The following is a 25,803-nucleotide window of genomic DNA, read 5'->3' on the forward strand; positions in this document are numbered from 1 at the left end:
ATAGAAGGCTTTCTGGGGGACTTAGGGGAGGATACCCCTTCAAGGAAACAGTGGTTCCCTCAGGGGTGGTTAGGGGATGGTGGGTTATGCCAAGTTGGGGGGCAAACTTTCAACAGTAAGTGGGCATTTCTTAATAAATAAGAAAGTATGAGGGTTAAAAATTATTAAAAGACATCTGCTGAAACAAGAATCAAGATACTGTTGGGGCCTCTGGGTGGCTCAGTCAGTTAAGTATATGACTCTTGGTTTTGACTCGGGTCATGATCTCTGGGTCATGCGATCGAGCCCTGCACCAGGCTCCAAGCTCTGCACGGAGTCTGCTTGGGATTCTCCCTCTCCCTCTGTCCCTTCCCCTGTGCCTGCATTCTCTCTCTCCCTCTCTCAAACAAACAAATACATCTTTTAAAAAGAGAGAGAGAATCAAGATACTGCAAATAGGTAAACAGATGTACAGAAGAAACTCCAATCCCCCAACAGAGGTCTACACAATCCATGTTTTTTTTACTATGTTCCAGAGTTCTGGGGTTCCACAGAAGCAACCCCAAGATCTTCAGAGGGTGGCGGAAATGGGACAGGATGCTGAGTGGACATCCTAAGCCAGTCTCTGCCTGGACCACAGGGTACTCCGTTTTTTTCGACTCTATAGGTCAAAATTCTGTTTTAATACCTTGAGCTTTTTAAAGAGAGCCACACTAACAAAGAAGTTCAGAAAGTACTGATGAAGATCTAGAGAAAATGAAGGTGGGGTGGGGGCAGGGGCGAGGGAAGCTTCCAAGGATGCCCCCAGGCTGTAAGCCTGGGCTTCTTTCCATCAGAAATGACAGGAGCTGCTCAAGTATGCGGACAGCAAAGCTAATGCTTGGCCAGTATCCGTCTCTGGCCTCAGTTTCTTCATTTGCACCAAGAACGGACTGCATCCATCTCCCAGCGAACATCCAGGGTGTTCTAACGAGCACTGCCTTACTGATACAGTGACTGCCAGCTCTCTGGAGAGACAGAATGTCCCTGCCTAAGAAGTCTTTGAGAAGCAATGCCAAATTGTAAGAATTCACTCCATTGCCTTTGGATGGAAGTTTTCATTTTTCTCTCCCCAAAAAAGGCCAGCCTAACTCTACCATGACTGAAGCAAGTCAAATAGCTTGGTAATGAGCCCCAGGGTTCCTGGGAGCAGAGCCTCCCCCCATCCCTTCACAGGCAGCAGTATCCCTCCCCTGGGGAGCCGGCCCAGGTCTAGTTCATTTCCCTTTGTTTTGGCTCATAGCACGCATCTGGGTCATTCCCTTCCTCTGTGTGATCTAGTCCTAGATCAGAGTCAGAGAGCTTCTCCTTTGGCTGGCTGGTCAGGGAGGATGGAGTCTGTTCAAATTCTTAAGCTGTCTTTTCTTCTTTCCCACACACCTGTCTCCTTCACCCAACCTACCTCTCTGGAATGGTCCAAGAAAGACCAGCAGCAAAGGCCCCTCTGGCTGGCAGATCAAACAGGCTTTGGAATCAGTGAGCAGCATTCCGTCCCTGCCTCACTCTGAGCTCCTGATCTGTCTGGGGGGGGAAAAAAAGAATGAATGAATGAATGAATGAATGAAATTTTTAAAGGAGAAAGTCTCCCCCAAACTTCTATGCATTCCTTCACAGGACTTTAGCTCAAAAATAACTGTTTCACTTAGGCTCTCATTTTGCAAACCAGTCCCATTCTGCTTGATGGGCCCTTCTCACCACCCGGGTCACCGCCACCCCAGCAACTTTGGTGGTATGGAAGCAAAGCGGAGCATTTCGTGACACAGGAATATATAGGTATACACCTCAGATCATTCTTAGTTATTCGTTGGTTTTGTTTGGTTTTGTGAAGGCGAAGTGTATGGTCTGTGTCAAGCCTGGGTTCAAGTTCCATTCAAGGGATAGGAAAAGCAGATTCCTGGACTTGAGTTCCCCATTTAAGTACTAAATTGCATCATACAGGCAGATTCATCCCTGCTTGCAGGAGAGGGAAGAGGGCGGGTGTGTGGAGAGAAGGGCCTCCCACTACTGCATCCCTGGAGTTTCTTTCCCCCCACTGCCCGCTACTCCTGTAAATAATCTGACCCCAGAGACAGGAAGACACCTGAGCTCCGGAAGCCCAGCAGGCTGGATGCTACGAGTAAGACCCGCCCCTTTCTCCAAACCACAGGCCCCGGGCACAGCTACCTCCACAGCGGGAGCCCACTGGGCAAGGCTGAGGAGGGCTCTTGAGGAGCAGAGAAGCCTAAATTATTTGCTTCGCCATAAGTAAAAAGCCCACTGCTGGGAAGCCGTTGGAAAAGGTGTCCCTTCCAAGAATACAGTTCCCAGGGACCGGGCTGAAATTCTCGCTGCTGAGAGCCGAATCCCAGGCAGGATACCCGATGGACCCTGCTGCCGGAGCCCAGGAACGGGGGCTTGGATGGTCTCTTCACCCAGCATTCAGGGGAGGAGAGCAAGGGAAATGAGGGGTCGCGGAAGAAGAACTTCCACTGCTGACCAATGGAGTTCTTAACAAGAGGACAAACCCAGCAGTTCGGTTACGGGGAAACGAGACGCGATTATAGAGAAAACACTTTCAAAACGAGCAAAGACAAAGCAGAAAACATGATGGAGCCGAGAGAAGGAAGAGTTAGGGAAAACAAGAAGGAATTAGTCCTCAGGAATTCAGGTCAGGAAACAGGGAGCTGGGGCAGAATTCACAAGAGGGCGGCCGAGGAGGAGGCTCTTCCCGGAGGAAGGTGCGTCTTCGGCTCTGGCCCTCCTGCCGCCCAGGACCTCGGGATCTGGGTCGGCCGCCCTCTAGCCCTCTGGGTTCAAGGGCAAAGCTTGGGAGGCAACGCCAGGAACCGACACGGCGCAGGATGCTCCGTCCCGAATCGGGGACAGGGGGAGGGGAGGATGCGCGCGGCAACTGCTGGGTCCCTGACAAGTAAACAGCCTGCCCTGAACAGGCGCGTCCACGTCCGGAGCCCGGCTGAGGGCCCTGCTCATCCCATCAAGGGCGGCAGCGGGACACCCCGATCCCCGCCCCCCGGAGGCACAAAAGGGATGCACGGAGATCGGGAGAGCATGAACCAGCCCACACCCGGGAGTCACAACGCGAGCGCGGCCCCCTGCCTCGGCCTCCCCGGCAGCGTCCGGTCCGCCCCGGGACGCGCGCGCCTCCCCCAGCCCCCACGCCCCTGGACCCCGACCGCCCCAGGCGGACAAAGCCGGGCGCTGGGCGGGGCGGGTGTGCGCAGGGGGGGCACTGGGACCCCGCAGACGCCCGCACAGGTGGGCTCCGTACCGGGTGTCGGTGCCGGGGGCGGGGCCCGATCTCCCGGGAGACGGTTGCCCAGGGGACGCGGCGGGCGGGTCCCGGAGCTCCGCGAGCCTCCGGGCGGCGGCGCCGAGCCCGCGGGGGCCTGAGGGCAGGCCCGCGGCGCGGAGCCGGCGAGCGGGACAGCAGCGGAGGGGCGCGGCCCGGGGCGGGGCCCGGACAGCGGGCGGGCGCGGGCGGGGTCAGGGGCGGGGCGCCGGTCGTGGGGCGGGGCCCGGGGCGGGGCCAGGGCCCGCCGCGCCGCGGGCACCGTCGGCAAATTCTCGCGGCCCCAGCCAGGCGGAGTGTCTGAGAGCCCGCGACCGCGGGGAGCGCGGCAGACGCCGCTGCAACTCCTCCCCGACCCCCGCTGCTCCCGTCCGCCCCGGCTGGTGGGGCGTGCGCCTGCAGCCGCGAGCGCCCCGGCCACCGCGGGACCCCGGGCGGCGTGCGCACGCTGGCCCTGGCCCCCCTCCGGCTGGTAACCGGAGAACTGAAAGTGCCATTTGCAAAGGGAGCGGGGGCTGGTGGTCCGCCAAACCGCTCTCCCCGCCCGGGTCCCCAGGGAGTCACCAGAACCGACGGGGCACCGGACCTCCGTCACTGATCTGGAGCCCAGGTCACCCGCGTCACTGGCCATCCCGGGGTCTGGGCTCCCATCCGGTGTGCGAGCTGTTCCCCAGCCGCTGGGCCTGCCTTTCCATCGGGGTTCCCCTTACAGGTCGGATTCAGCAGGTAAATGGGTCTGCCGGGGGCCTTCGCTCCTACATCCATCCATGACAATGAACCACATTCGCGCTGGCGGGGCGTTGGTGCAGTAAGCCCCCACCCTGCGCCTCGCACAGCGCTCCAGGGAATCTGCGCATCCCCCTGCGAGGTGGGTGCTGTTCCCCCCACACACACACCCCGGCCTGTAAATGACAAACCCGAAGCTCCAAGGGCAAGCGGTTGACCCTCACATGCACACAGGTCGCACGCAGCGTCAGGGCCAGCTTCGGAACCACCTTGGTTTGATACGGGACTGCGGTGCTTCTTGCCCCGCGGCGTCCCGTGTCCTTCACAATGTTCTTTAGGCTCCACAGCTCTAGACTTCAAGCTCTGCCACGGTGGAGCACAAGAGGAGAAAGAGTACGAGTAGAGAATCACCCCTGGCGTCCCAGCAGGTGCAGCGGACCCGTGGTGGACGGAAGTGGTCTGAGGACCACTCTGGTAGTCGTCTCCGCCTGCACCAAGTGTTCCAGGCCAGGCGCCCAGGGCGGGGCCATCCATTCGAGCCCCCCACCCCAGCCTCCCTCTGTACCCCGCCTCCCGCCCCCACCCCACCCCCCTGTGCCCCCGGGGGAGAAAAGGAGAAAAACAGCCCTAAGCCCCAGGAATTGCGAAGAAGCCCGAGATGAGAGGACCGGGCCGTGGGGGGGTCCCGCCACCCTCGGTGACCTTTGTGTCCCCCACCAGCACCCATCAATCCTGTCAGGACGGGTCCAGCATCCCTGACTTCTCAGGGCAGGAGGAGGAAACCCCCCTCCGCATCCCAACCCGATGTCACATACACTCAGAAAGACAAACACTCCCATACTCGTTCACACACACACACTCCACACTCAGGCATGCGCCAAGTCACTCCCTCACACGCGCCCAGACACACATGAATGCACTTTCACGAGGACACACACACCCCCCCACACACAATTATGTAAACTGACACACGATGACACAGACACAGAGACCACACACACACACACACACCCATGGCACACATTCACACACCGAACCTCCCCCAGCCACCCACACGGCCCAGTGTGGCTGTGCACTTGGCAGATGACATCTGGAAAAGGCGGAGCCTGGGCCCTGGTGGCAACCACCCAGGGTGCCACCCATCCACCCCAAGGCTGCACTCGGGGCTGCTGCTACTTTGCCTTTCACTCCTCCCACCCCCAGCTGGGAAGGGGAGCCAGGCAACGTTGAAGGAGGTCAGGGTGGTAAAGGGCTGGCCTCCTGCTGAGCTGCCGTTGACTCACCGGCAGGGAGCCTAGGGGTGCTGCGGCCAGGGTGGAGTATGAGGATGAGACAGAAGCCACCAGAAAACACAGCCGGATCTTACTTACATAGGCTGGCTGAGCCGGGAGTTCTCTCTGACAGCCATCCTGACTGGGGGTCGGTAGCATCCCCCAAAACCCCCAGCCAGGAAAAGATAATGACCCCATGCCACCAAGCCAGGGGAGAGATTCAACGTGGGCAGACAGTCTTCCAGGTTCTACTCCCCCATCCTCACTGTGTGTGCCCTTCTCCGTCTGGACCCAGTCCTGCAGACTTCCCTTTCTTTCCGGTGTGGAAAGCAGAGTGCAAAGGCAAGGTCCTCATCAGCAGTGGAACCCAATGACATGATTTCAAGCTGGGAGCATCAGGTACTGGTTCCTCTGGAACCCAGAGGAAAAGCCAGCATTCTTTGAAATGGCAGAAGCCACCGAAGTCATCCTGCCCGTATGAGAACCACAGACTGAAATTGCACTAACAAATCCAGAAAGACACATCACACAGTAATTTGGGAGAATGAGGTAAATTAAGACAGGTGAGTGGGGGGGTGGCTGGGTGGCTCAGGGGGGGTTAAAGCCTCTGCCTTGGGCTCAGGTCATGAGCTCAGGGTCCTGGGAGCCCCACATCAGGCTCTCTGCTCAGTGGGGAGCCTGCTTCCCCCCTCTCTCTGCCTGCCTCTCTGCCTACTTATGATCTCTGTCAAATAAATAAATAAAATCTTAAAAAAAAAAAAAAAGGTGAGTGGAACATCTGGAACAGGTGTATACAGTAATTGCTCCAAATGCGCTTGCTCTCACAGATGGGAAACACGCAAAGAGGCGGACTGGTATGCTCAACGGGGCAGAAACACCCAAGTGTCCCGATTCCTGCCTCATTCAGGGCTCAGGTATGTTAAATCCTTTCTGAGATACAGATGAGGGTCTAAATTAAAAGAGTTTGGTGCCTAAATAGGTCTCCCCACTCTTCAGAAATCAGCGTAAACAGAGAAATTAGATTCCCGCCTTCCTACTTGCTACAGCCAGAAAGACTGGACCCTCTTTGTGAGTTTCCACGCACAAAGCAGGAAACCAGATGAACCTCTGCCCCTACTCATGAAACCCCTTGCTAAGATCAACAAGTTCCAGAAGAGAAAAGCTTCTCGGCTCCATCAGTCACTCCTCCTCTTCACTCCTGACACCTCCAGGTAAGCTCACAGCGAGGAAATGTCAGCTGCCCCCCGCTGCCCACCAATATCCCAACCACCAACCTTCCTAGAATTCCGGTGGCCTCTTCCTGTGCCCACATTGTAGGGGCTTAGACCATGCCATCCCGAAACAGGCCACTTTGGCATACTGATCGTTTTGAATTAAAGGTATTGGATAAATAGCCTAGCAGGAAGGACACTCTGAACTTCCTTTGTCCCCAGTAGGACAGCAGGAGATAAATCGCCTCTGTGAAAGGTACGCCTCCCCCTACAGGGCGGGGGTGGGGTGGGAGGGTGAGCAGGACAGAAGGCATCCTTATCGCCAGATGGGGAATTTAGGGCCAAGAAGGCCACGAAAACAAACCTTCTTACTTCACCAGTTTACTACCCCAAGCCCGAACCCCTGTTTTGTCAATCCTTCATACATTTATTGTTTCTTTGTCTAAAAAGTATAAAGTTTCCTGCTTTGGTGACATCTTTGAACCTCCTATTTTTGTGGGGCTCCCGTCTTTTAGTAATTTAATTTGTTTTTATCCTGTTAACCGGTCTTTTATCTTTGGGTGGATGGGGGGGGAGGGTTCTCAGCCAAGAATCTAGAATTATTCCTCCTGCCCTACAGGATTTTTAGGGGCGAGCAGATGAGATGTGGAGTAGAGTGGAGAACACGAATGCTACAGTCAGTAAAAGAAGAAAAAAAAAAAGCCAGCTAAATGTTTTTAATTCTTTTAGGAAAAACAGGAGGACTCTGGAAAATAATCCTCCTCAAAGGGGAGAGATAGTTTCCCTGGTTCTTCATATAATCCCCTCATGGCTTTGTCCCCTTGATCTTTTCCTCTCCAGGCGCTCAGACGAGGGCGTCTACTTACAGGAACGTCTGGCCCCTGCTTTCCTGCCATCTTCACATATTTCCATTAATCTTTGAGACTCTCACCCCCCCATTAATTCAAAAAGTGGCTCATCTGTAGTTAAAAAGCAAAGTTAATTAGAATCTGGAGCTTCTTTCTTTTTTTCCTTTGGCCAATTCCCCAAGCTTAGACCAAAAGTCGGCCTTACTTGAGGCTTTCTGAGTTTGTGACCTGGGTGGGGAGGAGAGCAGCAGAGGGAAAAAATGCTCGTGTCCACAGTGCTCGATCTTTCCAGTGTATACCAAAAGCACTCAATGCTTGCAGGGACTCTCTGGCCAAAGGTAGGAGCATGAGCCCTGGCATTAGATCTGGGTTTGGAAGAGTTTTCTAACCACTCCAGAGCTGTTTCCTCATCTGTAAACGCAGGTGACTGCACACAGTGCCCAGCTCAGCCAGCGAGGGCAAATATCGACGGGACAGCCTCTGGGGGGGTGGGGGGCTCCTAGCCGGACCTCGAAGCCAAGCGTCCCACGACACGATGCGTTCTGCCACCGTTTCCTGGACTCTGAGGTCTCTCCAGTTCCAGAACGGGATCTTCGTGGGAGGATGCCACGTTTTAGACTTCTTTGTATTTTTTTTTTTAAAGATTTTATTTATTTATTTGACAGACAGAGATCACAAGTAGGCAGAGAGACAGGCAGAGAGAAGGAGGAAGCAGGCTCCCTGCTGAGCAGAGAGCCCGATGCGGGCCTGAGATCATGACCGGAGCCGAAGGCAGCGGCTTAACCCACTGAGCCACCCAGGCGCCCAACTTCTTTGTATTTTTTATAGAAGGAAAGCTATTCCTTGTTTGTGGAGAAGATCAACTGTGACTCTGTCCTGGGAGAAATTAGGGGAAGGGGATAAATGGCCCAATAGGGCGTTCACTGTGTGAGTCACACTTTGAGGCTCCTGGAAGATACCCCGGGGACTCAGGAAATGATCTGGCTGCTCCAGGCTGCTCCAGGCTGCTCCGAGCGAGGTTTCTAAAGCTTTTAAATGTGTTTGAGCCTAAAACTGCTTCTCACAACAGAGATTCCCACTACCTCGGGGTACGAGGCTCAGTTTTTTTAATGCATGATATCTGCCCCTCTTAACAAGACCTGAGCCTGCCCCTCGAGACAGTCTCATGGGCCATCTGGGAAAGAAGGTGTCTCCAGCGACTTCTGAGATGGTGTGACCCCAGGCCACGGTGGGAAGTATCAGACCCACTGGGACGGGTCCTGGGGACGGTTCTAGTCCACATCCTTCTTGACAACACCAACGAAAGGCAATCCCAAAGCTGGCTCATCCATGTGATAGAAAATGCACACAGAATTCACAAATTCCTGGAAAATCATCTGTAAAATTATTCTGTGTGAAGCGGATGATCAGGAGGCCCCAAGTGCAGTGTGTGTCGTAATGCCAGGCTCCGCTCCCTGGTTACACACACAGAGCAGGAAAGATGCAGGAAGACTGAGACTAGCGCGGAACTAGGACTCATAGCCGTCCAGGGTCATTCAGAGGTGGCCTGGCGGGCCCTTCACGAGCAGGTGCTGGGCGCTAGTTATGACGAGGGCCATTTTCCATATGAAACCACATCCGGTCACTTCCTCCCCTGGGTATTCACACCTCTTTGCAGGAGAGCAGAACTGCAAAGGGCAGAGGGCAGAGTGATGGCGCATCACCTTCAAGATTAGGTTCACAGGGGACGCCTGGGTGACTCAGTTGGTTAAGCGGCTGCCTTCGGCTCAGGTCATGATCCCTGCGTGCTGGGATCGAATCCCACATCAGGCTCCTTGCTCGGCAGGGAGCCTGCTTCTCCCTCTGCCTCTGTCTGCCTGTGCTCACTCTTTCTCTCTCTCTCTGACAAATAAATAAATAAAATCTTTAAAAAAAAAAAAAAAATTTGGTTCACTGGGGGCACCTGGGTGGCTCAGTGGGTTAATAAGCCTCTTGCCTTCGGCTCAGGTCAGGGTCCTGGGATCGAGCCCCGCATCAGGCTCTCTGCTCAGTGGGGAGCCTACTTCCTCCTCTCTCTCTCTGCCTGCCTCTCTGCCTACTCGCGGTCCCTCTCTCTTTTTCTCTGTCAAATAAATAAATAAGAATCTTAAAAAAAAAAAAATTAGGTTCACAGAAACTGAGGGCTTTGGCCTCTCTCAACTCTCACTATGAGTTAAGCCGGCCACCATGCTGGAAGGACACTCAAGCTGCCTTGGGAAGAAGCCCTGACAGCAGGACATCCCTGAGACCTGCCAACAACCAGCTCCAGACACCTGCAGCCCCGGCCCCTGCCAGATTCTGGACCCGTAGCAACAGCCCGATGGTAATCAGTGTTTGTTGTTTAAGCTGCCCAGTGTTGGCACCATTTGTTACCCAGCAGGAGATGACGAATACACCATCCACGGCTGCTGTGTTCCTTGCCGCGTGGCCCAGCACCTGCTCCGGTACAGCAGATGCCCCATCAGGACCGAGCAAACGATCGGTACAAACAAGCCCTCTACTGTAACTGTATGAGTCAGACGTGTTTCTGAAGAAGAGGCCACAGGCTGAGTGAGAGAAACTGGCCACAAAAGACCACATCCTGTGTGATTTCATTTACTCAAAATGTCCAGAATAGGCAAGTCCATAGAGACAGAAAGTAGCTTCCTGGTCGCCTAGGGCTGGGAAGACTGAGGAGAAGCGGGGAGTGACTGCGAACGGGCATGGGGTTTCTCTGGGGAGTGAGGAGGCCCTTCTAAAACCGATTCTGGTGATGGTTGCGCAACTCTGTCAACAGAGGAAAGGCACGGAACTGTGTGCATGAAGCGACATATAAAGCTTGTTTTATTAAAAAAGGAGGAGGAGCTCAGGCTCCTGTCCCAAGTGCGGGGCGGCACCTAGGGAGGCCGGCCACCAGCGAGGCCGCGGAAGAAGTAGAGTGCTCTCCCTCTGCCCGGGGCGGAGGCCATGGTGCGAAGCACAGCGAACCTCGGGTGCCGTGGTGTGGGATGCTCTGCGCCAGCACCCCGAAACTTGGCAAAAGGAAGTTTGCGGGCTGACCTTCCAGGGAGACCCCGCCTGGAGCCTAACATGCTGAGCCTGGACATGGCCCTGACTTCCCATCCTCCGCAGAGGACGCCCCCCAACCCCTGAAGTGCACCCACCTCTCCCGGGCCCTTCCACCTGCCAAGCCTAGGGAGGACCACAAAACCACAGGCGGCAACTGTCCCAAAGGTCAGCTGGCCCCATAAGTGAGCTGACCTTACAGCAGAGAGTCACTAAATGATTCGGGTCACTCGGTCCTTGCTGAATGTCCTCCCAAAGGAGCAGCAAATTTAAGACACCAGAAAGGATTTAAACAGCGTAGAGTAAACTTGTACATGGCACATAAGAGGTGGTCAAGGCTGAAAGCAGAAGCAGCTTCAAAGCAAACTTTTTTTTTTCTTAGAGAGCAGTAAGGGCGGGTAGGAAAAGGGAGAGAGAGAATCTGAAGCAGGTTCCATGCCCTGCGTGGAGCTGTATGTGGGGCTCGATCTCAGGACCCAGATATTATGACCTGAGCTGAAATCCAGAGTTGGATGCTTTAACTGACTGAGCCACCCAGGTGCCCCTCAAAGCAGACTTTGAACAAGTTGTCAAACATATTTTAAGTTGGAATCTTTTGTCCCTCCCTGACCTGTGACATTGCTTTTGGAGACAGCATCCCATAATGCAGAGAAGCCAGTGGTTGGACTCAAACAGTCCTTCGGTGCACCCTAATGAGGCTGGGATGAACTTGGGGGGACACCCAGGGACCCCCTGACATTATTCTGTAGAAGACATTCTCTGCGGGAGAGGTCCCGTGTCTTTAGCAGATTTTCAAAAGGATTTAAGACCTGAAAAAGATGAGGAACCACTGGGTGGTGGGAGTTTTCTAGAATAGGCAGATGATGGGTTTCTTTCCCTTTGGCAAATCTGTATTTTACAGACTTTTCTTAAGTAGCTTGCACTGACCCTATACAATTAAAAATACACAGCATATGGGCGCCTGGGTGGCTCAGTGGGTTAAGCCGCTGCCTTCGGCTCAGGTCATGATCTCAGGGTCCTGGGATCGAGTCCCATATCGGGCTCTCTGCTCGGCGGGGAGCCTGCTTCCCTCTCTCTCTCTCTCTCTGCCTGCCTGTCTACTGTGATCTCTCTCTGTCAAATAAATAAATAAAATCTTTAAAAAAAAAATACACAGCATACATGCATACACACATTTATAAAACATAACACATATATTAAAAATATCCACGGGCAAGATCCCAGCCTGTAATTCCCAGAAGATCTACACTGCCCCAAAATCAAGACCCCCAATTAATCAGTATCTTTTAAAACTGCAAATTCCACTTCCCTTTCCTGTCCCGACCCCCTAAGCTAATCACACTCACACACACACACACTCTCTCTCTATCTCACACACACACACACACACACACACACACACACACACGGTGGCGGCAGAGATGGGTCCCCTTCTCGAGGGTCTCAGCTAAATGGCAGTTTACCCCCTTCTCCGGGGTCTGACTCTGCAGCTGGCCGTCTACCCAGGGACTCAACACTCCAGTTCCCCATCCAGCCATGGGCTTTCATGTCCTTCTCCCCTCCTGTTCTTGCGAGACCCCAGATCTGCAGACTCCTCATTTTGGGGATGACACTGAGGGCTCCGAACACCCCCATCATCCATCACTGGGTCGGTCTCTCCTTGGCAAGTGCCCTGTGTCACCTCCTTCCCCTCCCACAGCAGGTGTCCAGGCCCCTTCTGCCCCAGGAGCTTCTGGGATACATTCAGACTCCGTCCAGCCTTGCGCGGTTTATCTGGGCAGAGCCCATCACCAGGCTCCTGCCATCAGCCAGCAAAGCATAGGCGCCTTCTGTCTCTTTTCTCATTGATTTGTCACGCCAAGACCCAAAGGCAGGCTCCGTTTTGTAAAGGAGGAAAGCGGGTTAGGGCTGCACAACTCCTGAATGAGAGGCAGATTCGGACCCAGGCTGACCCCGGAGGCTGCTGTCACTGCTGGGCCACACGCCTCTCCTGGGTCAGTGCAAAGGAACTGGACTGGGGCCACTGGCTGCAGAGACACCTGAGCCTGCTGCTCTGTTTGTCCACCAGCTTGAGGACTCTTGGACCGACTTCCTGCAGAGGTTCAAGAGCTGGGCAAGGAGGAGGTTGAGATTTCAGATGCCAGGCCCTGCTTCCTCGGGACAGAGGCGGAGAATGGGCACCACCCTGGGCAGAGGGGGCGGGGCGGGGTTCAGAAGCCACACCCTCCTGACCTCCCTCGCTGTAGAGGACCAGAGCCCAGGAGGAGGCCAGCTCTCCCAGAGACACAGGACCAGAATCAATCAGGGAAAGCGGCTTGGAGCCCAAGAAAAGTCCTCGGGGTTGAGGGGACGGGTGAGAATGCGCAGGGAAGCCCCCCTGCATAGCCACGGACTCCCCAGAGGCCCCGCCCCTCCTCCTGCCTGGCGTCCAGATGCCCCCGCCCCAACCAAGTGCTGGGTCCCAAACGCAGCCACCTTTGGAGGCAGCCACCTATGGAGACGTCTGGCACAGGGGGGAGAAACAGGTCCTAACACTTCCTCGCTGGGCAAGACCAAAGAAAGTTGCTAAGTGTTTCTGTGCCTCAGTTTCCCCTTCTATAAAGCAGTGATCACAATAGTACTTACAAGAATAAATCGGCATTTTCAAAGTGCCCACAACACCGCCTAGCACAGAGCTGGTGCTAAGAAGGTGTTTCTTGCCATTATCGTTATCGGACAAAGAGGCCAGTTAACAAAAGGTGGAGATTCTGAGCTGGGTGTTGGGGAAACTCCGAAGTGTGAATGCTCGCTGATGGGCTCCACAGAAAAAGAAACTGGGGGGCGCCTGGGTGGCTCAGTGGGTTAAAGCCTCTGCCTTCGGCTCAGGTCATGGTCTTAGGGTCCTGGGATCAAGCCCTGCATCCGGCTCTCTGCTCAGTGGGGAGCCTGCTTCCTCCTCTCTCCCTGCCTGCCTCTCTGACTACTTGTGGTCTCTGCCTGTCAAATAAATAAATAAAATCTTTTTAAAAAAAGAAAAAGAAAAAGAAACTGGCTCTGGCTGCTTCCCCTCTGGAGCTGGTGGTGTCCTGGTCCCTGCTCTGCAATTCTTCCCACCCCTCCGTCTCACCCGACCTCTCCCCAGCAGACTTAGGGGGGAATGTGATCCCCACTCCTCCCCCTGCCGAGGGCCTGAGCCTGCGGACCACTGGGGCCAGCAGGCTCCTCCTGGGGGCCCCGGTCCCTGCACACTAACAAGGATTGTCTGGGCTTGGTTGGGCCCACGGAAGCTCATGACCCTTGTTCACCTTAGTAATTACATGACACGGAAGAGGAAAAGCAGATGAGATATGGGTGTGTAAAGAAAGAGCCGTTTCCATGACAACGAAGCAGAATGCTTCAGAAACCCAATGAAGAGAAGTCACAAAAACAAACTTTCCACTGCAGCGGAATGGCCAAGGCACAAAAGACTGTGGGGAAGGAGCAGAGTTCACAGGGACTGTCCCCTGCAGGGGGCCTTCTGCAGCAGCGACAGCCAGCTCAGGCTGAAGCCCTTGGCCTTAGATCTGTGCATCAGTGAACCAACGGACATGTATGCATTTTTGGCCAAAATGTCTGGATTTAAGGGATAACATTTTATTTTATTTCTTTTTTAGGTACATTCTATGCCCAAGGTGGGGCTTGAACTCATAACCCCGAGATCAAGACCTGAGCCAAGACTGAGTCAGAGGTTTAACCGATGGAGCCTCCCAGGCGCCCCTCAATTTGAGGGGAAGCGTTTTAATATTCTCTACACCAATCAGAATTTCGACGACTCAACCAGTGAATCGCATAGGGAAACGGGGCTCCTATGAATCCGTGCGTGTCTGGTCATGACAGCAGCCCTCACGCTGCTTTGCCCCGATCCATGCTTTCTTTCTTTCTTTTCTTTTTTTTTTAATGGATTTTTTTGGGGGGAGGGGTAGGATTTTATTTATTTATTTATTTATTTGACAGACCGAGATCACAGGCAGGCAGAGAGAGAGAGAAGGAAGCAGGCTCCCCGCTGAGCAGAGAGCCCGATGAGGGCTCGATCCCAGGACCCTGGGATCATGACCTGAGCCGAAGGCAGAGGCTTTAACCCACTGAGCCACCCAGGCACCACCCGATCCATGCTTTCAAACTATGGTGGGAGACGCTGTCCTGGGAGTAGTGGAAGCCACAGAAAAAAAACACATTTTCCCAGAGCATCCATGTGACTCAATGTTTAGGGGGAGCGCGACCTCCTAGTAAAATAAACACGGGCTTATCGTGGAATCAAATGTAAAATTCACGTTTGTGTTAAAACTGGAAGCTTCAAAGCAAGGTCATGGCTAGAGTGGGCTGCTGGAGGCCAAGTGCGCACATCCCCATCCTCTCTAGGAGCAGCGTCCTCCATGCGGGCCAAGGTCACCGCCAGCCGCCAGACCTTCCCCCAACCACTTTCCCACACACCTGCAACACAGAAGGTCCTGGGATGGCTGCCTCCGGGGCACCTCGCCCGTTTGGTTGCCCCCATGTCGCTGCTGCCGCTTAATGACCCAGCGGACCCAAGGTCCAACTGCCAAGGTCACTGGATGGCAGACTGCACAGGCCAGCTGCTCTCGCCTGCCCGTCCAGGCCAGGTGGGCTAGTCCAGGGGCTGCTCCTGCCACCCCCGCCCTGTGGGAAGGAAGAAAGGACCTGAAAAGATCTCATCCCATCAGCCCTCTGCTCTTGTTCCCCAAGCTCCTTTAGACCCTGAAGGGTTAGAAAAAGCTGGAAAAATGGGCGCCTGGGTGGCTCAGACGCTAAGCATCTGCCTTCAGCTCAGGTCATGATCCCAGGGTCCTGGGATGGAGATCTGCATCGGGCTCCCTGCTCCAAGGGAAGCCTGCTTCTCCCTCTCCCACTCCCCCTGCCTGTATTCGCTCTCTCGCTCTGTCACATAAATAAAATGAAAGGAAGGAAGGAAGGAAGCGGGGAAGGAAGGAAAAAAGAAAGAAAGAGCGAGCCGGAAAAAGTAAACTTTGGGCTTTGATACATCTGAGAGGAGCAGGCTGGTAACAAAGGACAAAGCCATTCCAACCCTTACCTATAAGATGCTGGTTGGTATTTGGCGTCACGCACTGTGTGCCTTTCCCTATGGGTCAGCCCCGGGAGGGTCAAATAAAATGAGGGGTGGATACACTTTCCAACACAGCCAATTCCAACAATCTCCGACAGAGACCCCCGTCATTTAAAACCCACTCGCTCCCGTAACAGGGGCTGCAAGGTTTCATTCATCCAATGCCAAAAAGAGCGATTTCTGGAGAGCCCATGACTTGGGACAGATTTTTCCTTATTTGTAATCTTCGCGATAATCCAGTAAAAGTAGTACTTGTTCCCAATTTTCAGAAAAAAAAAAAAAAAAAAACCTGTCCCCAAAATAAAAAGTTGTGGGGGAAAAAAAAAAAAAAAAACACACCTGGAGGCTCTAGAGGGCAAGTAACTTGCAAGGTCATCCACATGTCAAGGTCAAAGTCAAGACCTGGACATGGAATTCTAAAGTTCTGGCTTTGACACGAACATTAAGCTTCCCTTCCACTTATTCTTGAAACACTGTGCCCTGTGCTGTGCTTCCCAGCGGATATATGCAGCCACACACGTCTCAAGGAACGACCACATCGTCAATGTGCTGCTGCATTTAATTTCAAAAAAGACCACAACTCAGCAGGGCTTTCCAAAAGACAGCAGATGGGCCGTAGTACTCAACTATTCACCACACCACACAACAGGGAAGGAAGATCCAGGACCAAGTGATGCCGGCCCCGCACCCAGAAGCATCCGAAACAGGAGGTATGGTCTTGCTTGTCCTCCCGGTGGCTCTGAACAGAGACAGGTGATGGGGAAAGCTGAGGGTTTTCGTGGTCTTTCCCCTACAAGAAAACTTCTTGAGAAAAGGTTATTTGAGGGGCACCTGGGTGGCTCAGTGGGTTAAAGCCTCTGCCTTCAGCTCAGGTCATGATCTCAGGGTCCTGGGATCGAGCCCCGCATCGGGCTCTCTGCTCAGCGGGGAGCCTGCTTCCTCCTCTCTCTCTCTGCCTTTCTGCCTACTTGTGATCTCTGTCTGTCAAATCAATCAATCAATCAATCAATAAAACTTTTAAAAAAAGAAAAATAAATAAAAAGAAAGAAAGAAAGAAAAGGTTATTTGAGACCCAAATCCCGGTTTTGTAAACTTCATTCTCAGACACAGGTGGGCAGCAGAGAACACCCGCACTGGGTGCGCCCCACCTCTGCCTGCTGGGCTGGCATCCCCTTCACCTGGGGCTCCCCGAGGTCTGTCTACTGGAGAGGAGAGTGGCCCCCACCTTCCTCTAAGGGGCTGTAAAAGCAGGCTGGTGCCCAAGCCCAGGGGTCCTGCCTTTGAAGTGCCTGCCTCAGTTTCCCAAACTGTTTTAAGAAGCCTCTGGATGTCAGCAGTGGAACAGCCACCAAGATGAGCTCTGACCCCGACCATTTAGCAAGTCTTTATCGCCATTTACGCACCACAGAGGCTGCAGGACCGCAGGGGGACAGGGTCCCGGAGAAACAGCCCTGCGGGGGACTCGGGATTCTGTTTGCTCGTCCCACCCAAATCCAGCCAGACACCCAAGGACACTGTCCCTTTCACCAGAGGGTGGCTGTCAGCTTCCTTCTGGAAACACCTGCCTTTAGAGCAGGAAACCGATCCCTGGGCTTAACCTAAACCCCTCCCGCGTAAGTGTGTACCGTCCCGTAAGTGTGTACCGTCCCGTCTCCGCTAGTTGAAACAAGATCAATCTTGAGGGTGAACAGAGACTTGTTAACTTAAATTAGAATAATGGTAAGGACAATAACAGCCAGTATCTCCTGTCGACTACGTGCTAGCTAATGTTCATCATCCCCTCTACCTCCTTTAATCCTCGAGACAACCCTACGGATAGGTCGCACTAACTTCATTTTACAGAAGAGGACACGGAGGATCAGAGAAGGTAAGGAACCTACTCAAGGTCACACAGCTGGCAAGCGGGGAAGCCACGGTTTTGAGTCTGAGTCCATCCGATTCCAGAGCGCAAGGCTTTAACCACAGCATTTCACCGCAGCAAGCCTCATGTTATACACACAACCAGAGCCAAAAAGAAAGCTATTTAACCTCATTAGCAATTAAAAAAAAAAAAAAACACACAGTGAAGATGATTATCTTTGGGGCCTCCGAGTAAAACATTTTTTCCCAATATTATTCAGTATTAGTGAGCGTGTCGTGAAACTTACGTATCACCGGGATTTTTTTTTTCCCCTGGTCTAGTCTTTCTTGCAAAACCACTTAGCAGGAAAAGCCATCAAAATTTTCAATGCCTTTGATGCATCTTTTTTTCCAAACATTGTCTATTTGAGAGCGGCAAGCAAGTGTGCGCACGACTGGAAGGGCCAGATGGAGACGGACACAGACCCTCCAGCGGACTCTCCCGCTCACTGGGCCACCCTACGTGGGGCTCTAGTCCACGAGCCCGAGATCATGATCTGGGGTGAAACCAAGAGTCAGACACGTAACGGAGTCACCCAGGTGCTCCTGATAGAGTAATTCTCTATACGGGAAAATGTCCATGACAATATTTTGAGAATCTTGTGTGCACGTGTGCGTGTGTGCGTGTGCATGTGTGTGTGTCTGTGTGTCTGCAAGCGACATAAATGCCCCACAATAGAGGATGCTTGATAAGACAATGGTGTCCTTTAGGACACTTACAATGCCACTGGGAAGGATGGCTTGGTTGCAAAGCAAAGTGGAAAAATGCCCACGAGCCAACATTAAGAGAAGAAAGCCCACTACAGGAGCACACGCCTTGCTCGTCAAACAATCAAGCATAAAATTACCAACCATTTATTGGATCCCGCAATTCCCCTCTGGGCATGTACCCAAAAGAATTCAAAGCAAGGACCTGAACAGATACTTGTACGCCTGTGTTCACAGCAGGATCATTCCTAGTAGCCAAAAGACACAAGCAACCCAAGTGTCCGTGGACAGATGAATGGATAGACAAAACGTGGCCTCGAGGCCCAGTGGAAACTTACGCTGTCTTAAAGAGGAAGCACATTTGGACTGAGGCCACGACACGGATGGACCTCAGGATGAAATTAAACAGTCACAAAAGGACAGATGTGGGACGATTCCACGAGGAAGGTCCGAAAGCAGTCGCATTCCGAGAGACAAAGTCGAACGGGGGCCGCCGGCCGGTGGTGGGAGAGAAAGGGAGAACCGGCGCCTTACTGTGCGTCGGGGATGGAGTTTTGAGTTTGCAAGATGAAGTTCTAGAGGGGGCCGTGCAGGTTGCGCGACAGTGTGAACATGCCAAACGTCACCAAACTGTACACGGTCAGGAGGGCGAAGGTTTTCGTGTATATTTGACAACTGAGACACAAAAACGAATATAAAAACCCGCATGCTTACAGGGGTCCAACTGCACTGAAAGTGCACCCCTCCCCAAATGGGAGCGATCGTCCAGTTGGCCATGGCTGCGTTAGGACAGCAGGATCACGACACCCCCCGGGCCACCCGCTATACCCCACTTCCTTACAGGGATTGTGGGTTTCGCCGTGGCACTAAAAACGTGACAACACACAGTCTCTTACGGGCTGACGACATTACTGAGCCCTGTTACCGCCCGGGGATTGGGAGGCCCAGCAGGGCTAAGTGATTTGCCACAGGTCACTCAGCAGATAAAAAGAGGTTGAGATTAAAACTGAGTCTGGTGGGCTCCAAAGATAATGCTTCTGCTTGCAGGGATCCCTTGGTCACCTCTGCGCCCCACCCCACCCCACCAGACTTAAGTGACTTTTCAAAGTTTCAATAACAGGGCTATGACCTTGCTTCCCTGTTGATAAGAAAAGACTTCTCCCAGATTTCACAACCAAAGCAAAGAGTGGCTATGCACACACCCCTCCCCTCCTGCCCTGGAGGGTGGGGGCCCTAGGGGAGGGGGAAAGGAGGCAGGAGAGTGGCCCTGCCCTCCAGAGAGCCCTGGAGCACTCCTTAATTACACCCCCAGGTCCAGGGAGCTCCGGGTCCCTCTCAGTACCACCAGCCTCATCCCGCAGCAGACAGAGCCCCAATACCCAGCCCTGCCCCCACCTCGCCCGGTTAGGGGAGCGGGGAGGCTGCTCAACAGAGGAAACTCCAAAATGAGAAGTGCCGCGTGGCCCCAAACAGAGGGTGGGAGGAGCCCTGGCTGGAAGAGGCCCTGAACCTCAAAGGAGCTGTTTCTGAAGGAAAGGGGGAAGGTCAGGCGGAAGGCCTGAGGACTGCCTGGAGGCGGGGGCAAGTCTCTGCAGGTGCAGAACTCACCTTTCCGGCAGCTCCTTCGAACTTGGGAATTGTCTTTTCTGCTCTTGGGACCCTTGCCTTTGGGAGAGCCCACTACTAAGGCTCACAAAGCTGGGAAAAGAAAGCTGGAGATCAGCGAGGAAGGGTAGAGACTGGGAAGCTGTAGCTCAGGGCCCCGTCGCAGGGGACAGCTGGTTCCCTGCAAAGATAACTGTGTTCAGCACCTTCCCAGGAGAGACACACGTGCTCCTGTCCACTTGCTGAGGGCTGAATGGTGGCCCCAAAAGGATGTGTCTGTGTCTCAACCCTCGGAACCTGGGCTTATTTGGGAAAATTATTACCCAGAGAAAAGACGGCCGCATGTGTATAATGCAGTTAAGGATGGGCCCTCAACCCAATAACCAGTGTCCTTTCAGAGACAGCAGAAAGACCCAGACATCGAGGAAAAGGCCAAATGAAGCGGGAGCGGAAAGTGGGGAGCGTGGCCACAAGCCACAGACCCACGGCCAGAGCCACCTCCAGCTGGGAGAGGAAGCATTCTTCCCTAGGACCCTGGAGGGGGTAAGACCTTGTTGACACCTTGACTCAGAACTTCCAAGCTCCCGAGCTGTGAGAGAATTCATTTTTGCTGCTTGAAGCCACAAAATCTGTGGTAATTTGTTACACTGGCCCCAGGAAACACAGCATCATTCCAGGACAGAAGTGTGACCCAAGCCCCTTGCTACCTCTCTGTGGCTGCCCTTATCAACTCTTACCCTGCCCCCCACCGCACCCAGCAACCACCACTTACGCTCCTGGCATTTTCTCTAAGTGGAAAGCATTTTCCCCAAGGTGAGTGAGACAGAAGCTAACCAAAACGCCACTTTAGAAATGCTACTCCCATTCCTCCGATCACTCTTGGCCCGGAAAGTAGGCGCCATTGAGAAGCACCCATTTCTAGGAGAAGTCCTAACCGTCCCTTATCAAGGGGACCAGTTTATCTATCACCTCTGGGAAAGGAACGGGGGTGGGGGGTGTCTCACAGCCCAGGGCAGCTGAAAACTTCACTGCGCCAACCTCGGGCCCCAAGGACCGTGCTGGCCCATAGGGAGGGCAGAGTGGGGCCCTATTTTGGTAGGACCCACAGAAAGTCACCATGGGTGTCTGCAAGGAAGGAGTGGGGAGGGAGGTTCCTGGGTTTTTATTTTTTTTATTTTTTTATTTTTTTTTTCCATCTCGAAACTGGCAGCATTTCTGATATGATTGCGGGGAATTTCCACCAACCAAATGAAAGACAATTCAGTTTGAGCCTTAGCTGCAAGGAGAGAGGAGGAGATTTGCAACCCTCGTCACGCGTGAAACACCGGCCGCGGCACAGAGAAGAAGGTCCCCCTCCCTTCCTGACAAGTCGGGCTCCTGTCATCCCGCAGCTGGTGGTCAGTGACTACATACCTCGGCCATCAGATGGGGCAGCACCCCTGCCCAGCATCCGTACCTCCCCCACCAGACACCGAAGCACCCGCCCAGCCCAATCCTCCTGGAGCACTTCCCCTCTGGACCTGCCCCTCCAGCAGCTTTGCTGGGAAACATGTTTGTCCCCTAGGGAGCGGCTGAAAGAGCTTTTCTAAGGTCCCACGGTAAAGCAACATTTGGTGGGGCCCCACACCCCATCACCAGACCCGCAGAAGCAGCTGGCTTCTGGGAAGGAGGAGACTGCTCTCTAAACAAAAATCGGTTTTGAAAACTAAGCCGGCCAAAGGGGAATTGCTTCATGAGTTGCACATTCACTTCTCCCTTTAACTGTGCGATTGAAGAAAAACAAGGTGAAGCCGGAAGTGACCCCTCACACCCCCAGTCACATCTCCATGAATTCCCTGGACACAGCAGTGCTGGGACACAAGCTAAGCAGGCCCGAGGCTGGTCTCTAGTGATGTGTGGATTGCCTGTGTCTTGTAAGCCCCCTAACACCCTCCCAGGGGGCTGGGACCCTCCCCGCCTGCCTGCCTCATTCCCAGGAGAGCCCCTGTGAGGGATCTCGATAAACACTAGTTAGATGTAAGAAAGCCTGAGAAAAGTCCTGGTGTAAGGCAACCATCCCCCCCGCCAGGAGCACCTCTGGGACACCTGTCCTAATTCCAGAAACATCCCCATTTGCAGAGTGGCCAGCACTGTTTCTAAACGCGGGCAGAGGAGGTGGGGGGCAGTGGGGCTCAGAAAGAGGTAAGCTCCGATGTCTTAGAACACTGATGTCTTAGATGAACTCCAATGTCTTAGAACTGGCCGGCTGGGTTTCAACAGCCCTGCCCCCACCCCCACCCCAGGGTCCTCCGCTACCTGGAGGAGTTTGTGAAAGCAGCAAGAACCACGGGTGGATAGAATCCCCAAGTCAAGAAATCAAACCACAGCAGGGCGTGGAAACGCTAAAGGGGTAGCAAATACCTCCTCTAGAGAGCGGAAGAGAAAGTTCTATTCCCATCTCTGTGTACTTGGTGACGGCCTCCTCCATCAGAGGATTCTTCATGTCCACTTAATCGCAGCAGGCAAACCTGGTGGTTAACAGCAGGGGCCCGCTTTGACAGGGATTAACAAGGTGGGTCCCTTAAAGCCTGCACCTCTGAAAGGGTCCCTGTCCCTACACCAAGACAACTGTCAGGAAATGTTCTTAATCTGCAAGCCGCAGCACAGACAGAGGTTGGAATGGTCCTGGGGTCCTACATCAGCTACTGGCAAACTGCGCCGGTTGGCAAGTTAACTTTTCTGGGCCTTAGTTTCCCTCCCCTGGAAAATGGAGAGGACATCATTCAGTCCTATGACTGCTTCACTGCAAACGTGTATGTAAAAAGGATCGACTCTTTGGGAGCGGGGTAGAAAGGGTCCCAAAGGTACCATTCACGGCACCAAAACACCAAGGCACTGCCAGGCGCCCCAGTACCGTCCTCTCCCCTGGAAATGAGCAGTGGCATGGAACCTCCGTTTCAAGGCCCCTTCGGAGCGGCAAACTTTCCCCTCGAAGACCCTGAAAGAGGACCCTCCCCCCCCCACTCTCCCACACTCCCACACCCCCACACACCCACACACCGACGGCACACCTGCTCCGCAACCCGCGCGACTGTGCGGCCCATCCCTGCCGTGGCGCGCAACCGGGCTTCGTGCAGGAGCCGGGGTACGGCCGTCCCACTGGACAGTCTGTAGGGATTCGAGACCTTCGCTCTCTCCTTCCAGGGGGTCTTTTTTTTTTTTTTTTTTTTTTTTTTTTTTAAAGATTTTATTTATTTATTTGAGAGAGAGACAGTGAGAGAGAGCATGAGCGAGGAGAAGGCCAGAGAGCGGAGAAGGTCAGAGAGCGAAGCAGACTCCCCATGGAGCTGGGAGCCCGATGCGGGACTCGATCCCGGGACTCCGGGATCATGACCTGAGTCGAAGGCAGTCGTCCAACCAACTGAGCCACCCAGGCGTCCCTCCTTCCAGGGGGTCTTAACCAAGTAACAGCTTACTCGTACATTCGAGGGCTCCCCAGCGCTCCATCTGCAAACTGGGCAGATCCGAAGGGTGCCGCGAGACCACCTGGTCTGTGGACCGCCGGCCTGGGCCGCCCCGGGCGCGCGACCCGAGGCCCGGAAATTCCCCTCTACCCTCGTCCCCTCCGGGAGCGCGCTTTTCGGGGCCTCCCATCTCTTTGCTCTCTTTGCTGGGTCTCTGGACCCCCATCTCCCCACCCCGGCAGACACCGCCCGCTACGTGCTCCCGCATCCTGGTCCTCGTCTCTTGGATTTCAAGGAAGGTGCAGAGAAGGAAGCCTAAATAAAAACAGGAAACCCGATTTAAAAAAAGCAGCCTCATTCTGGCTGAATTACGGGTAAGAGTATTAAAAAAGAGAGGGGGAAAAGTCCGGAAATGCAAAGCTAGAGGCGGTTTTGCCGCCGTAACCCGGGCTCAGCTGCAGATCCGGGGGCTGGTCTCCGTCGGCGGCTGCAGTAAACACGCGGCAAGCGGCGCCCTTGCCAGAGGCCGGGGGCCCCCAGGCGCGCCGGGCGGGGCAGGAGCGGGGCGCCCGGCCGGCTGGACTCCGGCTGCTCCCGAGCCGGGTCGTAGCTCGCCGACGCCGGGGAGGGCGCGCGCCCCTCTCCCCGCGCCGGGGCAGGAGCACCGGGCGGCACAGCTGGTGGGAGCGCGGCCAGAGCGCCTCCGCCGCCGGCTGCCAGGGCTCGGGGCAGGGCGCACGCGGCCGAGCGCTGCCGGGCTCCATGCCTCGCGGCTGGCAGCGCAGCCGGGCCGCCGCCGCCGCCGCGCCCGAAACCTCCCCGTCGGGCCCCGCAGGGCGCACTGTAGCGGCGCAGGGGAGCCGTGCGCGCCCAGGTCCCGGCGGCCACCCCGGGGGGACGCCCCTTGCCGGGCTCTCTCCAGACGCGGGAGGTGCACCCCGCCGGGGCGCACCGCTTGTGGGCACCGGGAGAGGCCGGTCCCCGAGGTCCCCGAAGCTCCGGATCCCCGTGCTCTCCCCCACCTCCCCAGACGCAGCCAGAGGCGAGCGCTTACCGGTCCGGCGCGGCTGGCAGGGGCTGGGCGGCTCGGCCCCGCGGCCGCTAGGAGCACCGGCTCTGGGCGCGAGTGAGCCTCGCGGGCGGGAGGCGGGGCGCGCTGGGGGCGCCCCGCCTGCTGACAGCCCGCACACTCCACTTCCCACTTTGTTTCCTTTTCACTTGCAAAAGGAAAAACAACAGGTCCTCCGGCCGCCGTCTGCTCCACCGCCCCCCCACCGCGCCCTCTCCGCTTCCCGGATCCTCACCGCGTCGGCGGCTGGAGGGGCACCGTCCCAGGTGTCTCTAGAACCTGCTGCTTGCCCTTCTTCAAAACAAGTTTTCTTTTTATACAAAGGAAAACAACCAAATAAAGGTCCTAAAGCCCATAAACCCCCCACGCCTTCCACATTAACACACCAGGAATTTCCACAGCGGTCAGAGAAAGGCGGGAGGGCGGCAGAGGGAGGCGGTGGCTGCAGCCCTGGGCCCCGGGGGGTGCCCCCAGCGCCAACAGCCCCCAGCGTCCAGGTAGCTGGGCGCGACCAAGGGCACGCGAGGCCCACGGAGACCGAGCGGGGCGCAAAGTCCCATGGGCTCAGCCCTGGAGGGAAGCCGTGGTCTCCAGGCTTGGCGAGTCAGGAACAGGGAAGGGGGCGTGGGAGTAGCCGGGTTAGAGCAGTGGCTTCAAATCCTTCTGGGGTGTGATGGCGGGAGAGTCAGCCACTTGCTTAGACAATGACTTAAAGGACCCTCCCCAACAGATGTGGGAGGTAAAGCACTTGTGCGGTCCCCTTGGAGATAGGAGGAACCTGAAACTTGGAAGAGGCTCTTTCTACCCAAAGAATGCCCTGGCCTCCGAGGACCAGCGCGGGCCCAGCCCTGGCTGCAGCAAAGGGACCAGCAGAGACTTCCGTGTCCAGCCAGGAAAGGGGAGAGCTTTGAGGCAAGACCCGATGGTTACTAAATGCTTCTGCTGTTCTAAGATCTAGGCTGCAGACTCTGAATTCTCAGACAGAACCAGTGGAGGAGTCAGCAGGGACCATGTTGTCCCTTTAGACAAGAATGCTGGGTCTGTCCCCAGGAGTATACCCTAACATCCTTCCCAACAAAACACCCCAGGCTCACAGCCTCACTCCTACCCCAGGCCCAGCTCACTGGCCCTTGGCAGAGGCCTCTAGCCTGCTCCAGGGAGGTCCCGCCAAGAGCCAGAAGAGAAATGGGCACATCAGAGAGAAAATCGGATGGCAGGGTAAGCAGCAGCCCTGAGGTTTCCAAACACTTGTCCCGGCCCTGCTTTTGCTAGTTTGCAATTTAAACAATTTCCTCCCTTGGCTTTCAGAGTTTGGTGTAAGAAGTCGGAGGATGAGGAATGCTTTTTGCCTCATTCAAAAGAACTCTTCATTGAATATTTGCTGACAGCCATTCACGTCGTGCTTTGTAACATGCAAAACAGAGACTTAAGGCGCGCCAACCGCTCAGATCTGCTCCATGCGTTTGTATCTCTGACCCCTGCAACAGTCTGCCAAGGGAGATGTTAGCCCCATTTTACAGATTAGAAAAACAAGGCTCGGGAAGATGTAATC

The 25,803-nt window shown here is 54.8% G+C and overlaps 1 protein-coding gene and 1 long non-coding RNA gene across 10 annotated transcripts in view; one reads left to right on the plus strand and one right to left on the minus strand.

Moving 5' to 3' along the window:
• Positions 1-24,336, minus strand: part of PIK3CD (phosphatidylinositol-4,5-bisphosphate 3-kinase catalytic subunit delta) — a 51,157-nt gene extending 26,821 nt beyond the window's left edge. For 4 of the 8 annotated variants that reach the window (XM_032303019.1, XM_032303018.1, XM_032303015.1 and 1 more), the window contains exons 1-2: positions 24,237-24,336; positions 1,421-1,539 (exon numbers count right to left, since the gene is read on the minus strand). The gene's annotated coding sequence lies outside the window, so the exon portion shown is untranslated. Of the gene's footprint in view, positions 1-1,420; positions 1,540-3,286; positions 3,420-19,742; positions 19,921-24,236 lie in introns of those variants that run through there. The other 4 variants (XM_032303013.1, XM_032303014.1, XM_032303012.1 and 1 more) reach the window with 4 other exon arrangements.
• LOC116567742 lies at positions 3,542-7,215 on the plus strand. Of its 2 annotated transcripts, XR_004276320.1 has the most exons (5): positions 3,542-4,175; positions 4,268-4,461; positions 5,600-5,867; positions 6,132-6,218; positions 6,301-7,215. It is a non-coding gene; the product is annotated as an uncharacterized LOC116567742 (long non-coding RNA). The 2 variants fall into 2 exon arrangements; XR_004276319.1 differs by having other exon boundaries at positions 3,542-4,461.
• Positions 24,337-25,803: the final 1,467 nt, after the last annotated feature.

This window comes from Mustela erminea, chromosome 10, assembly GCF_009829155.1.
Source record: "Mustela erminea isolate mMusErm1 chromosome 10, mMusErm1.Pri, whole genome shotgun sequence".
In the NCBI taxonomy this organism is placed as follows: domain Eukaryota; kingdom Metazoa; phylum Chordata; class Mammalia; order Carnivora; family Mustelidae; genus Mustela; species Mustela erminea.